This window comes from Canis aureus, chromosome X (assembly GCF_053574225.1).
Source record: "Canis aureus isolate CA01 chromosome X, VMU_Caureus_v.1.0, whole genome shotgun sequence".
In the NCBI taxonomy this organism is placed as follows: domain Eukaryota; kingdom Metazoa; phylum Chordata; class Mammalia; order Carnivora; family Canidae; genus Canis; species Canis aureus.
In genome coordinates, this window is record NC_135649.1 from 66,057,256 (window position 1) to 66,071,151 (window position 13,896).

The following is a 13,896-nucleotide window of genomic DNA, read 5'->3' on the forward strand; positions in this document are numbered from 1 at the left end:
TGTGAGGGGACACAGCTCAGCCCATTATATCTATGATGTGCATTCTCCCTCACTGTAACAAGTAATAAACCTTTTTCACCTATAGGTGTGTTCCTGGTAGTCTTTAGGTGACAGCACTGCCACAAGTTATGACTGGTGACTAAAAAACGACTAACTTTAAAAAGGAAGACTAGCATATGTGGTTAATACAATGAAAACAATATGCTTTCTAACAATGGGTAAAGAGCAATTTATTGTGGCCATTGAGATCCAGCCAATACATGGTTAGGATTTCACATGTTTAATATTTGTTTTCGTTTTTGAGGGCAAAAACCAAATCTTTTTTTCCCTCATATTTACCTCACTGCCTGAGGTAAACAAATGCAAGATAAAGAAAATATTGTTTCTATTCTCAAGATGTGTATATCTAACTTCTTTGTGACCCAATTTTCTCAATTGTAAAGTAAGAGTAATACAATTGTGAGGATTAAGTAAAATAACTTGTGTAAATTGCTTAACACAGTATCTGGCTCATAATAAGGACTCAGGAAGTGTCCATTATTTAAGGATGAGCTATTATTTATGGATGAGTTTCAGAGATATAAAGCATGAGGGGAAAAGGACAAGAATGTTCCAAGCAGATGGCATGTTAAAAGACCAAGGCATGGAGATGACAAATTGTAAAAAGGCCCTTATGCCCTGACAGACACTTTATTGTTCAGCAGTGAAAGACCCATGGAGAGTATCTCAAACTTGATAAGGAAAACCCCATATTTTGTTGACAATGGGATATCTAGAACATTTGCCTCTTATACTTTACTAGGGATGGAGAAATCCCCCCACCGTGCTATTTTGACGGGTGGTGGTGACAGGCCATAGAGGCTCTGTTGAATGTGAGGGTGAGAAGTTCCACAAATCCAGTCTCACAGCCTGAGTGATGGCAGCAAAATGAGGCTGCAGCTGTGGCAGCAGAGAAACCTAAAATTGGGCCCTGACTGAAGAAGCTGTGCTTTGACAGTGGGCTGCTGGAGCAAGTGTACACAAAGTAACTTAGTTTTACCCCTTCTGTTCTAGCACCAACCTTTCCATCACTTGCCCTGGCTCCTAGTGGTAGTGGTTCAGAGGCTCAGGCCCCAACCTTACACCCAGGGCTTCAGGGTACTAAACTATCCCTTCTAAGCTGCTTGACAATCCATTGCCATTTACCATCGGGGTCCCAGGAATTCTGAAGGGTAAGGATCAGCTAAGGGATTTCTCAATGACTGATGTCAGGCAGATTCCTTTTCCTTCCCGGTGTATTCATGTTTCCCTCTCCTTCTTTATTCCATAAAACTCCCCCTTCCAATTCTCTGGGGAATGGCCCTTCATCCAACCCTACATGACCCACCCCCCTGGGGGCCTAGGCTCTGAAGTTAAGGGTAGGCAGAGATTGAACGGTTGGATGCCTGGTGAAAGAAGCCATTGGACTATTCTTCCCCAAACTTCAGAGCGCCCCTCTCTGTACATGTAACTGCCCTAAAAGGTGTGGGAGAGGGGTGTCCGGCTGTGGGTTTGCCTAGGAAAGAACGCGCCACTGGCGCGGTGGACCCGGCTGGCTGCAAGAATGTGAGTGGGGGGCGGGGTGGGGTGGGGAAGGGGGGTGCGCGCCCTTTATGACAGGTGGCCGCGCAGTGCGCGCTCCCGGGCGCCTAAGGGGAGGGAGGGACAGACGGACAGAGTGGGAGGGGGCACGTGGGGAAGGGACCCTAGACAAGGTGGAGAGAGCAGGAAGGAAAGGAAAGGCTGCGGTGGGGAAGGGAGGTAGAGGGGGGAACGTAGCCAGCAAGAACAACCGTGTTAGAGGAAACAATGGCAGGGGCAATAGAGATGGTGGCAGCCGAGGCAATCCCACTCTGGGCACCTTTTTGAATGGGCAGAGGCATCTCAGGGAGAAGAGGAGACTAGGCAGCGCCCGCCGAGGCTCTGAGAAAAGCAGAGGAGGGAGGAGAAGGAGGAGGAGGAGGGGGGAGGGGGGAGGGGGGACGAGGTAGGGGGAGAACCCGGGACGGAAAACCAGTAGCATCAGCATCAGCAGCCGCCACCGCCACACCAGTAGCAGTAGCGGTAGCGGCAGTAGCAGCATTTAGCAATAGCTTTAACGACTACAGCGACAGTAGCAGCCGCCCTCCTCCTCTCTCCCTCCCGCGGACCGCCGCAGCCACCGCACTGAGAGGGCTCCAGCGCCGCGCGCGCAGCCCGCAGCTGAGGTAGCCCGGGCCGAGCGAGCGGTGGTGCACCCAAAGCACGGACCACGAGAGCGGCCCAGAGTCACTGAGGTGCTGAGTTTCAGGGCCAGATCCCGACAGCTCTGACTCCTTCTAGCACTGCGGCGGCAGCGGCAGCGGCGCCTTAGGGACACAGGCGCGTCCACCTGGCGGGCCTGGCGCATGGAGCTGAGGCAGAGGCGGCGGCGGCGGCGGCAGCAGTAGCAGCGGCGGCGGCGGCGGCGGCGGCGGCGGCGGCGGCTCTAGCAGCTGCAGCGACGGCGGCAGTCGAGCCTTGACTGCGACCGCGCTAGTTCCAGCGCCGGCTGCCTGAGCCTGCCAGCGACTTGCGCCTCCTGAGTCGGCCTGCGAGGTGAGTACGAGCGTTACCAACCAGCTCCCTGGCCTTCTCTCAGGCTCCCCCGCTGGCTCAAGATGGCAAGGGGTGGAACGAATTGGGGGAAGCCAAGATAAAAGAGAAGGAAGGGAAAAAGGAAGGCAAGATCTCTGTGTGAGAATGGCGTGCATTTGTGTGTCTGTGTACGAGGGAGCGAGGCAGTAAGGGCGAGAGATATCGGCTAGCCCTGATAGGCACTGCAATCTAGGAAAGGCCTCTGCTTGCGCCGGGAGAGGGGGGAGGGGAAGCGAGCGGGCCGGAGCCTTGGCGCTGACATACACACAGCCCGGCAATCGAAGACAGCAGTGTGCCTCCTCCTTTCGGGCTGGTGCCGGAGAGATCCTGGCCAGGGAACTGGCACCAACACGGCACGCTTCCGTGCGAGCGGGAAGACCCACGCGGCGGCCGCGACTGGGAGCCAGGGCCAAAGCGGCAAAGGTGCGAAGTACGGTCGCCAGCGCCCCCTACGCGCTTGGGGCTGCCCTGCCAACCACTGAGCGCTCCCCAGCACGCGCCACCCGACCAAGGGCCGCGGGCGAGTGTGTGCTGGGCGTCCCAATGAGCCTCGCCGAGGCTGTGACCTTCGCGGAAATTGGCCCTCGGTCCCTTCCCGATTTCGGTGGAGATCAAATTGACACACTTTCCTGCGTGGCTTTTGGTGCCTCTCTCTGCCTCGCCCCGCTGCACACCTTCGCTCGGGTCTAGCACACCCGCAGGGCTGGGAGGCCGCGAGCTGGCGTGGGGAGCGGGCCCGCTCCGGGAAAGTATGGAAAACGCGCCGCTGAGTTGGCGCCGTTCTGCTGAGGAATCCAGTGGTTTCAGCATGACTGCTTCTCTGTCTGATTCGTGAGGGACCGAATCACCCGCGCAAGGTTTCCTGTCTCTTTTGAAGTTAAAAAAAAAAAAAAAAATATATATATATATATATATATACACACACATATACATAGCGTCTCCATTTCAACATTGGCACACTTGATTTTTGCCTAGCTTCTGGTTGCGTTTTGGAGTCAGTGGGTTTCATATTTTGCTTTTGGGTTTTGGCTCCTAGCATATTGTTGAATTCTGTGCACAGCAGTGTACTTAGCTATGTGGCCTTTTCCTAACGTTTTCCTAACGTTCCATTTTCTAGACTCTTATCTGAAGAGACATGATTTGTGTAGGGCTGCTAAAGCTGTTTTTAAAAAGCATCGAAAGCATGTCAACCAGTGATTTAAATATCTCCTCGGTTGTTTTTGGCGGAGGAGCAGAGTGTGCTGATAGTTCCTGAAATATTTTCTTTGGTGCGAAAAGGTGTTCCAATAGTCTTCTGTGAACTACAGAAACCGTTTGGGTTTCAGGGGATGAATCTCTCTTACATCTTTTACACGTAGGGTGCCATAATCCAACACTTTATTTACAGCAGTGATGTTCTCGTGGCTGAGGAGAATTTACCCTTATTTAAAATATATTTTTAGAAGGGAACAGAAAAACCCCAAAGTAACTGTCATTTTACATATTAACTGGGAAACTGGATAATCAAATAAAACTGGCTGAGTGTCTGAAACTATCCCAGTGAAATATGTGGCTGTGAATATAATTAACCATCTGTCTAGTGAGCAATTTAAATTTGGGCTGGTACATTTTTATTACACTGTCTAATTTCTGGAAGACTTGTACATTTTACCCAGCAGTAACAACAAAAACGTATTTGCTTACTAGGTCAAAGATTTACTTGTGTGGTGGTGGGATTTCCCTTCCTCCCACCCCCCCATCTTTCCTAGTCCTCACACCTTGACCTGGGAGATCAAAATGAGCCTCTTGCTTTTGCAAATGGCATATTTACAATAGAAGAACTCAAACTGGTAGCTAGTGATTAGACATTTTTGTTTCTCAGAAATATCTCCCAATATTTTACCTCCCAATTACATACATTTGAGTTGAACAAAATATAATTTTTTTGTACACGTGTGTTCAGGTGGAATAGCATGATTCAACAAAATTTAAGAATTGGAATTTGACTCCATTTACTTTCCTTTATTCTAATTACCCAATTAGCTCACCCCTAGCTGTCCCAACCACCTTTCTACACTCCACAAACATGCACTCACCCATGAAAATCATGCCCTTTTGTCCTGATAACCAGTTTCTTAGGTTAGCAGTATTCAGATATCTGATTTTAACAGTATGTTGAGAAACTGCTATTTTTTTGGAAATCAAGAATGTAAAACACAATAACATGAAAGGGCCTTGTAGATATTTTTAAATTTTTCCCTATGATGTGATTTTAACCAGAAATTTGTTACTAAGGAAAAAAGGAATAGATTTTGGGTGAAGATGAAATGGCCTTAGAAGATTAAATTCAAAATAGCTGTTGTTAACATAACAAAACAAAACAGAATAAAAATGAACCACTGATTGATTGTGCAGTGGACTAGAAAAAGTCATTTAAAGGAAAATACTTTTAAAACAAATATTTGACTAAATAATAGCTTTGATTAATGGGTAACAATTATGTAAGCACATGGTAGAATTTGACATATGTCAAGTTTGTTAAATAAATCAACCTGTTCAGTGAATAAATCTTTGATGCATCAATGCTTTTTAAAACACACAGGCGCATGCACACACACACACACACACACATGCATACACCAACACACACATACACACACGCACACCTTTAACACCCTGTTGCAAAGTGAAACGCTGCCACTTACTCTCTGCCTCACTGCCTCTTTTCTCCCTTTTTCTATTTTTTCATAATCCTCTGATTACCTGTAAACTACCCAGTGAACAGAGAAAACTAAAGATATGGTGGCGTTACCTGTGTTTAAGTGGAAGAAAACAGATGAGTAAAGTGATAAGTGCTGGATCTTAAACACTCAAAGATGTGCTTATCTGACACAATCACCATGGAGATCCTGGTTTCACCAAAGTATTTATTTAACCAATTCTAGCCAACAAGCATTCATTGATTGCATTTTCTCTGTTCCTAAGTCCAGTTCTAGTGAATACTTATTTTTTCCTCCAAATACCTTACTAAAGGGAGAGAAAGAGATTCTAACTGGCCTTTGATTGTTACATTGTCTTTAAACTTATTCATCTGGTGACAAATACGTGGTTTAAGTGTTCCTGCTTGTAGCAACCAAAAAGAGAGAAGAACCAAAGTGGATGACAGGGAAGGGAAATGATATAATAAGGAGGAGGTCATCTGGCTTCCCTGCTTTTGCCCTCTTAAACATTTTAGTGACAATAGCAGACCTCCAGGATCCTGTAAGTCTTCTTTAACATATGATAATCCCTTTAGAAACTTCCTTTATCTCTACCTCCTCAATTTAAAAGCATATAATCAATCGCTCCTCACAGTCACAGTGTAGGTCTTTCTGCCCAAAGGTCTTGTTTCCATATTTTAACGCAAACACCTATTTGCACAGGAAAAAAAATAATGCAACAAGATTTCAGGTTTCAGCATTTTGATTTTTTCTTTATTTTCGCCCTTTACCTCCTATGAAAAGTTGCCCATCAACTAGCTCCCTCATTAATAGTTTCTCCACCAGAAAGCACCATTTCAAGCCCAAGGTCATAGGGTTGGACATAAAGGACTCACCAGGCTCTTTGTGCCATTTTCCAGGGCTGCTTGAAAACAAAACAAAGGGCACTGGATGAGATTGCATCATCACTTGGACCTACCTTTAACTTCAGACCTTTTCTCTCACCAAGAAAATTTCATTTTAGGCAGATGTCAACATTCCTTTCTTGTTCAAGCAACACTGACTCTTCTGCAACAGTAAGCACATCACAACCTTGGGAAAATCTAGTCTGATGGGGTCAGCCTGGAGAATGGAGTATGGTGGGGAAAAACTCTTATACTGATAGTAGGGCCTTTCCTGGGCCAGCTATAGTAAAAGGGATGAGGATGCTCTTTGTTTCTTTTCCCTTCAGTCTTTCACTGCCCTTGGTGATTTGCAGGCCTCTACTAGGGAATGTGCTCTTTTTGGTCTGTGTTTTTCTGCAGATAAGCACTATGACCTGATGTCTTTCCCTTCCTTGTTCTCTGGAAGAAAAAGGACTGAAGTCTTCAGGACCAACGACTATGCATATAATTTTTGCTTGTCTAAAAGGCACCTCAATAAGTCATCTTATCCATCCCCAGTAAGATTACTTTGATATAAACAATTATCTACTGTTTTCTCAAACACCCCCAAGCCGTGTTTGAAAAGTTACATCTTTGTCCCGTAGTAGCCCATTTCAAGTATTAACACAACTAGCTAAGCAAGGAGCTACTCCTAATATTTCACCTGAGGGGGTTTAGAGGTTAGATACCAAGATTATACCGTGGGCCTGATTGCTAGAGTAATGCCAAGCCATCCTCCATTGAGAAAAGGCACAGAGATTGATTTTCCTTGAAGCAAGGTTAAACCATTTCCTTTATGGAGGACTAGAAGTGGTGCAGCCATACGTTGTGGTTTATACCTCTTGTCCTGGTATGCTTGCTTCACCCTCAAAATTGTCCCAGTTTGGACAAGAAAATTCTATGGTCATCCTAACGATAAGGCTCTTTTAAATCAAGCACACAAAGAGATCCTATATGCATGCTGGAACAGGGCTATTCTTATTTTCATGAAAGACTGGTGATAGGTAATAAGTACCAAGCATACCAGGAGGCATTTGGGTTTAGAAAGATCATCTTTACCATGGCTGTTGTAAGACAAAAGAGAATGGTACCAATGGAATGTGAATTCATCTTTTTAGAATATGCTTTGAGAAATGCACAAGTAACTATCTCTCTGTCCCAAATAGTTTGCATGTGGTCTTGCCAAATACAAATTTATAAGTTATGTCTATACTTATATGTAGATATCCATATGTAGATATTACATTTATTTCCATTTGCTTTTTCTTTAATGGAGAAGATGACCTTTTAAACTACTTTCCAGTTCTAAGTATCTACAATTGGCTTTCGCTGATCTAGGGCAGGGGTCAAAAGAAACTATGGCCCACAGGCCAAATCTGGCCCACTACAGCAAAAGAACAATGCAAACAAGAAGAAAATGTGGAGCTATTTAAAGTTGCTTTTACAGGTATTTTCAAGCGACCCCTTCAGAATTGAGCTTTACTTAGGCCAATGTTAAAATGTGTCCACGTTTCCTGAACATGTATAGAACCAAATAGAATGGCTGGGTGATGACCCCAAAAGTAAAATCCACATGTGAATTTGTTTGAGTAAAAACATTAATAGTGATCTTTTCTTTCCTGCCTATTGCAGTAACCTAAATTTTGTGGTGTTACTGAATTTTTTTCTGGCCTCCTATCCAGTATCTGCCATGTTATTCCAAGCATGCATGTGATTTATTAACCCAGAGACCAGGTCTCAGTAACTTGCTTGAACAGAGAGCTTCTGTCTCTTTACTTACTAAGTAACTGGAACACATTCTGAAGACATGCTTTACTGAGTAAGGGAGTAGGAAAAATGGGCCATCACCACTTAGCTTAGTGGTTCCTAACCCTTATTTTTGGCATGAACTCCTGTGAAAATTTGATGAATGCCAAGGAAACTTTCAGAAAAGTGCACGTTTACATATATGACACTTGCATACATTTTTAGGAAGTCCAGCCATACATTCTGAGTTAACCTCTGCACTAGCCTTTGCTCAATTGTTTCAAGAATTCCTATTGTGTGGCTGTCATGGTCATGGTAGCTTCAAATGGAAGCCATGAAAATGATTCTTTCAAGAAAGCCTGTTATTAATATGCTTCTGGTCCACAGCCCTCAGCTACTGTTACAAGCATTCTTCTGATTAGCCCGCATAGGTTTTATTATTATTATTATGAAAAAGAATCACTTAGCACCCACTTTGACTTACTGTTCTCACCAAAAACAAGCCAAGGATAGTATCCCTAAATCCTTGATTTGTCAACTTTCAGATTCTTCTTTTTTTAAGATTTTATTCAGCTATTCATGAGAGAGAGAGAGAGAGAGAGAGAGAGAGAGAGAAGGAGAGAGGCTGAGACACAGGCGGAGGGAGGAGCAAGCTCCATGCAGGGAGCCTAATGTGGGACTCGACCCCAGGTCTCCAGAATCACACCCTGGACCGAAGGTGGCGCTAAACCACTGAGCCACCAGGGCTGCCCAACTTTCAGATTCTTGAGTGACTGTTCAACATTCACTATCCACAAATTCATTATTAATATATAAAATATATTCCATGAAAGTTCATGCATGTTTACCTGCCCCCACCTCTCTTTCATCTTTCTCTTTTTATATGTTTACCTTAGCCAATGGCCTTGACCAAAATAGGGAATTTGCTAGCATCAATAGCATCAATAGTTAGGTAGAGTCAGAGAGGAAGGTGGTATCCAGATATCTTCATGAGGACTCCTGGTACTCATGCTAGCATCAATAGTCAGGTAGAGTCAGAGAGGAAGGTGGTATCCAGATATCTTCATGAGGACTCCTGGTACTCATGGGCCTTTTGGATTGTTAGCCATCCTGGAGATCTAACATGCTTTATTAAAAGCAAAGCTCCTTAAGTTCTGCAAACAAAAATATATGCCACATCTGTGTCTTACTTACAGTTGAGGTGGTAGGAATAGGTGGTATCCTTATCCATGAATAAATGTTTATTACTTGTCTCTTCTTTTTATCTTAGCAGTTAGGAGTATGAGGCAGGGTATGGGGACTAATTGAATCCTAAATTTGGAAGGGCTGTTAATCATCATATCTACTTTAATTAGCAAAAATTTATTGAGCAACTACTTTGTGCTAAGCACTGGGTTACTGGGGGCACAGAAAAGAATAAAACAGATTCTCTTGTCTTAGAGGAAGTTAACTTTGTTTCTAGCTGGGTATTTTTATCATCTGATTTAATTTACCTCACCCTTTTTCTAATTCATTGCATTTTTCTATTTCTATATTCTCTCCATTAGAAAATAAGTATAGATATTCTGTTTTTTAAACACAGCAGAAAATTCATTGCAAACAGGTATCTGTAGCTGAGACAAGATTTCCAGCCTTCATGGCACAAATGCTTCTGTTCTTATTTCTGTATTGACTTAACAGGCCCTATTTAATAAGGAGTAACATATTTCTTTTTCCCTGTAGTTCAGAGGCAAAATTTCTATCATTGCTATCATTGGTGATGATAGCATTCACCATGATATATTAACCATTGATTTAAGATTATAGTACAGAACTACTGACTTCTGAATAATGAGTTGAATGTACTCTGCAAAAAGCCAGCTGCCCATCTTTGAGTGAGTTGGTTTTTAACCACTAGTTGGTGATTGTATTAGTTTGCCATGGATGCTGTAACAAACTACCAAAAATCTAGTAGTTTATAAACAACATTAATTTATTTTCCCACAGTGCTAGAGGTCAGGAATCTGAAACAGGTCTCACTGGGCTAAAGTCAAGGTGTGGGCAGAACTGCATTTTTTTCTGGGGCCTCTAAGAGAGACTCTTTTTCCTTGCCTTTTCTAGCTTTTAGAGTTTGCCCACATTTCTTCGCTCATGGGCCACCTCCATCCTCAAAGTCAACAATGGCATATTGCATTCTTCTAATCTTGCTTTCATTGTCACATGTCCTTCTCTGACTCTCACTCTTCTGTCTCCCCCTTCCACATTGTGTCTACCTGGATGAATAATACTGAGTAATTTCTTCACCTCAAGGTTGGTTGATTTGCAAACTTAATTTCTCCTGCAACCATAACTCCCTTTGTGACATATAACTTAACATATTCACAGGTTCTACAAGTAGGCTGTGGACTACTTTAAAGGGTCATTACTCTGCTTACCACAGTGACTTGATTTTTTTCTTTTTCTTCTGAAATAATTGTAGATTCACAGTATTTTGTAAGGACAGAGAGGTCTTATATTCCCTTCACCCTGTTCCCCCAATATTACATCTTACATATACATATCTAGTATAAGATCAAAATCATGAACTTGACATCTGAACAATAGGTGTGTTTAGTTCTATGTCATTTTGTCACAGGTATAGATTTGTGTAACCACTACTACAATCAAGATAAAGTACTGTCCCATAACCAAAAAAGATCTTTCTTGTGCTATCCCTTTATTTTCTTTATGGTCACCCTTACCCTTTTCACCCCCACTATCCCTAACCCCTGGCAATTAATCATTAATTTATATCTATAATTTTGTCGTTTCAAAAATATTGTATAAATGGAATCATGAAATATGTTGCGTTTTCATTTTGGCTTTTTATTCAGCAAAATTCTCTTGAGATCTATCCAAGTTGTTTTATGTATAAACAGTACATTCCTTTTTACTATTGAACAGTATTCCATGATATGAATGTATCACAGTTTGCTTAGCACTTAACTGTTGAGGAACACTTTGGTGGTCTCCAGTTTTTGGCTCTTACATGTAAAGCAGTATAGGTTAGTGTACAGGTTTTCATGTAAACAGAAGTTTTTATTTCTCTAGAGAAAATGCCCAGGCTATGGTTGCTGGATCATATGGTAAAGGCATGTTTAGTTTTTAAAAAGCTGTAAAACTATATACCAGAGTGCCTATATATAACTTATCACAATCTACTAGTATCAACATTTTACCTATTTGAGGAAACTTAACCTTTTATTCTCCCTTATTTATAATATTGTTGAATTAAGTATTTCCTCTACATATATTTAGAACTACATCAGTGTTATAATTTTTGTTTCAATTGAGAAAACTTGACAGGAAAAGCAAAGTCAATTGTATTACTCCTACTTTTGCTTTTTCTGTTGTTCTTCCTTCCTTCCTGAGGTTCCATAATTCCTTTTTTATATTTTCCTTCCATTTAGAGAACTTCCAGCCATTCTTTTAGTGCACATTTGTTGGCAACAAATTCTTAGTTTTCCTTCATCTGAGAATTTTTAAATTTCCCCCTTTATTCCTGAAGGATGTTTCACAGAATATAGGATTCCGAGTTGACAATTCTAGTCTTTAATCACTTGAAGAAGATTGTGCCACTGCCTTCTGGCCTCTGTGGGTCCTGATGAGAAATCATTCAGATTTTTTTTTTCCTATAGCTAAAGCATCATTTCTCTCTCACTGCTTTCAAGATTTTTTTTCCCATGTCTTTAAAATTTCTAGAAGTTTGACTGTAATGTGTTGTGGTATGGACTTCTTTGGGTTCATCCAGTTAAGAATACTCTCAGATTCTTGAATCTGTAGGTTTATATCTTATGCCAGATTTGGGAGCTTTTCAGCCATTTTCCTTTGAATACCTTATCTATCCTGCCTTCTTATATTTTATTGTTCCATACCTCCTCTGATGACAGGAAAGTTAGATATTTTTTATAGTCTCACAGGTCCCTGAGGCCCGTTCATTTTTTTCAGTCTATTTTTCTCTGTTGTTCAGATGAATAATTTCTATTATTCTGTCTTCAAGTTGGATGATTCTCTCCACAGTCCTCTCCATTCTGCTATAGAACCCATTTGTTGAGATTTTTAAAAATTTTGGTTATTGTATTTTTCATTTCTAAAATTTCCACTTGGTTCCTCCAGGTGTCGTCTTCTTCTTCTTCTTCTTCTTCTTCTTCTTTGCTAAGACTTTACTTTTTTTTGTTTCAAGAATGTAATTGATTATTGAAGCATTTTTATCATGACTGCTTTAAAATATTTATGGGATAATTCTAACGTCTCTGTCATTTTGGCAGAGATGAGTACTAGGGAAATATGGGCAACAGGGAACTCACCTGGATAGTATGGACCCCACAGAGTTGGTAGAAACTATATCATTGTATTGACCAAATTTTTGCCTCTTGACTCTTCTAAGAGAAGTAAAGTGATGCACTGCAGATTCCTGTACCACTCCATTTGATTAAAGAGATAGTCTCCCCTGTGGGAGAAGTTAGTTTATTTATTCTTAGCAAAAACACTCCATCTCCATGATTGAAATGATCATTGATTGAGGAAATATTAACAGAAAAGAGTAGGTTATGAAAAGGGTATTTATTCATTCATTTTTTTTAGAGTCTAGGGTTTATCTGGCATCTTTGTGGCCCCAATGTTCTGATCCTTGAGGCTTCCAGCATCTTAGCCTGGTGGGAAACATTTATGAAAGAGCTCTGTCCTTCAAAGAGCTCCGTGTTGACTTCTTGGCATTTTTTTGTTCAAGGCTCAGAGAATTCATTGACCCTGTTACACAGCTTCTTTATGTACTGGCATAACTGTTGCTTTCTGAAATCTCTCTTTCCTTTGACTTGTAGGGGTTTCCTCAATGTAGATTCAGTGTTTCTGATCTCCCTGTGGGGCAGTTCAGTAACATTTTCCTTACTGGCTCTCTGTATTTGTGTATACATCTCTGTGTGCTTGTTTTTATGGATTGTTGATCTATTGTGCCTCTTGGCAAAGAAAGAAGTATACCCACTGTTTATTAAATGTGTTTTATATATGGTACATAAATCACATTGCTTTTTCTTATAGCAAATCCTATATGTGCAAAGATGTAGCTTTGACATGTTAAGATGTTTTATAACTGACATAGTCAAATCCATTTGGTTAAATAGGTGAAAGGAAGGGGAATTGTGCCAGTGCTACAGTGAGTTTTGCAGATTTGTGTGGTTTGGCTTAAAGCTAAACAAAAATACATATGCATCTGAAGAGGAAACAGTTTGAAATTTGTGTGGTAAAGAGAGATAGACATGTTTTATAATCCAAGGCCAAAGTGTTGTTGTTAAACCATAGGCTATAGCTTACCTAGATCCTTTCATGTATGTGTTTGTGGTCAAAAGGTGAGTATGCCTGGTCTTTTACTCAAAGATATGGAGATGATATCGTAGGAAAAACCAAAATCTCAATTTCTCATTTTGTCTCTCAAGAATGCTCCAGATATGCTATTTAATTCTGGAGACAATGGTCATCAGTTAAGCAGAGGGGCCAAAGGATTAGGATACTGTAATACAGATCTGAGAAGAGAAGAGAACTTGGAATCAGCCTTCTTTGCCATTGATCTCACTCTTTTCCTATAAGCCACTGTTTTTGTTTTGTTTCACTTTGGCCCTATTGCAACAGTTCTTTGGTAGATACATATTTCTATATATTTAGCACCTGAATAAAAGGAAAGCCCCATTTGTTTATTGTTCAGATTAGGTGGTGATGTCATGATATTGCTGATCGCAATGATTCATGATTCATCAAGGCCAAGTTACTTCTTTTTTTTCAATTTTTACTTATTTATGATAGTCACAGAGAGAGAGAGAGAGAGAGGCAGAGACATAGGCAGAGGGAGAAGCAGGCTCCATGCACCGGGAGCCCGATGCGGGACTCGATCCCAGGTTTCCAGG

The 13,896-nt window shown here is 41.8% G+C and overlaps 1 protein-coding gene across 3 annotated transcripts in view; it reads left to right on the forward strand.

Annotated features, from left to right (window-relative positions):
* The first annotated feature begins 2,446 nt into the window (after positions 1–2,446).
* NEXMIF (neurite extension and migration factor) overlaps positions 2,447–13,896 on the forward strand; it is a 131,554-nt gene continuing 120,104 nt past the window's right edge. For 2 of the 3 annotated variants that reach the window (XM_077890306.1, XM_077890308.1), the window contains exon 1: positions 2,447–2,595. The gene's annotated coding sequence lies outside the window, so the exon portion shown is untranslated. The remainder of the gene's footprint in view (positions 2,596–13,896) is intronic. The other variant, XM_077890307.1, reaches the window with a different exon arrangement.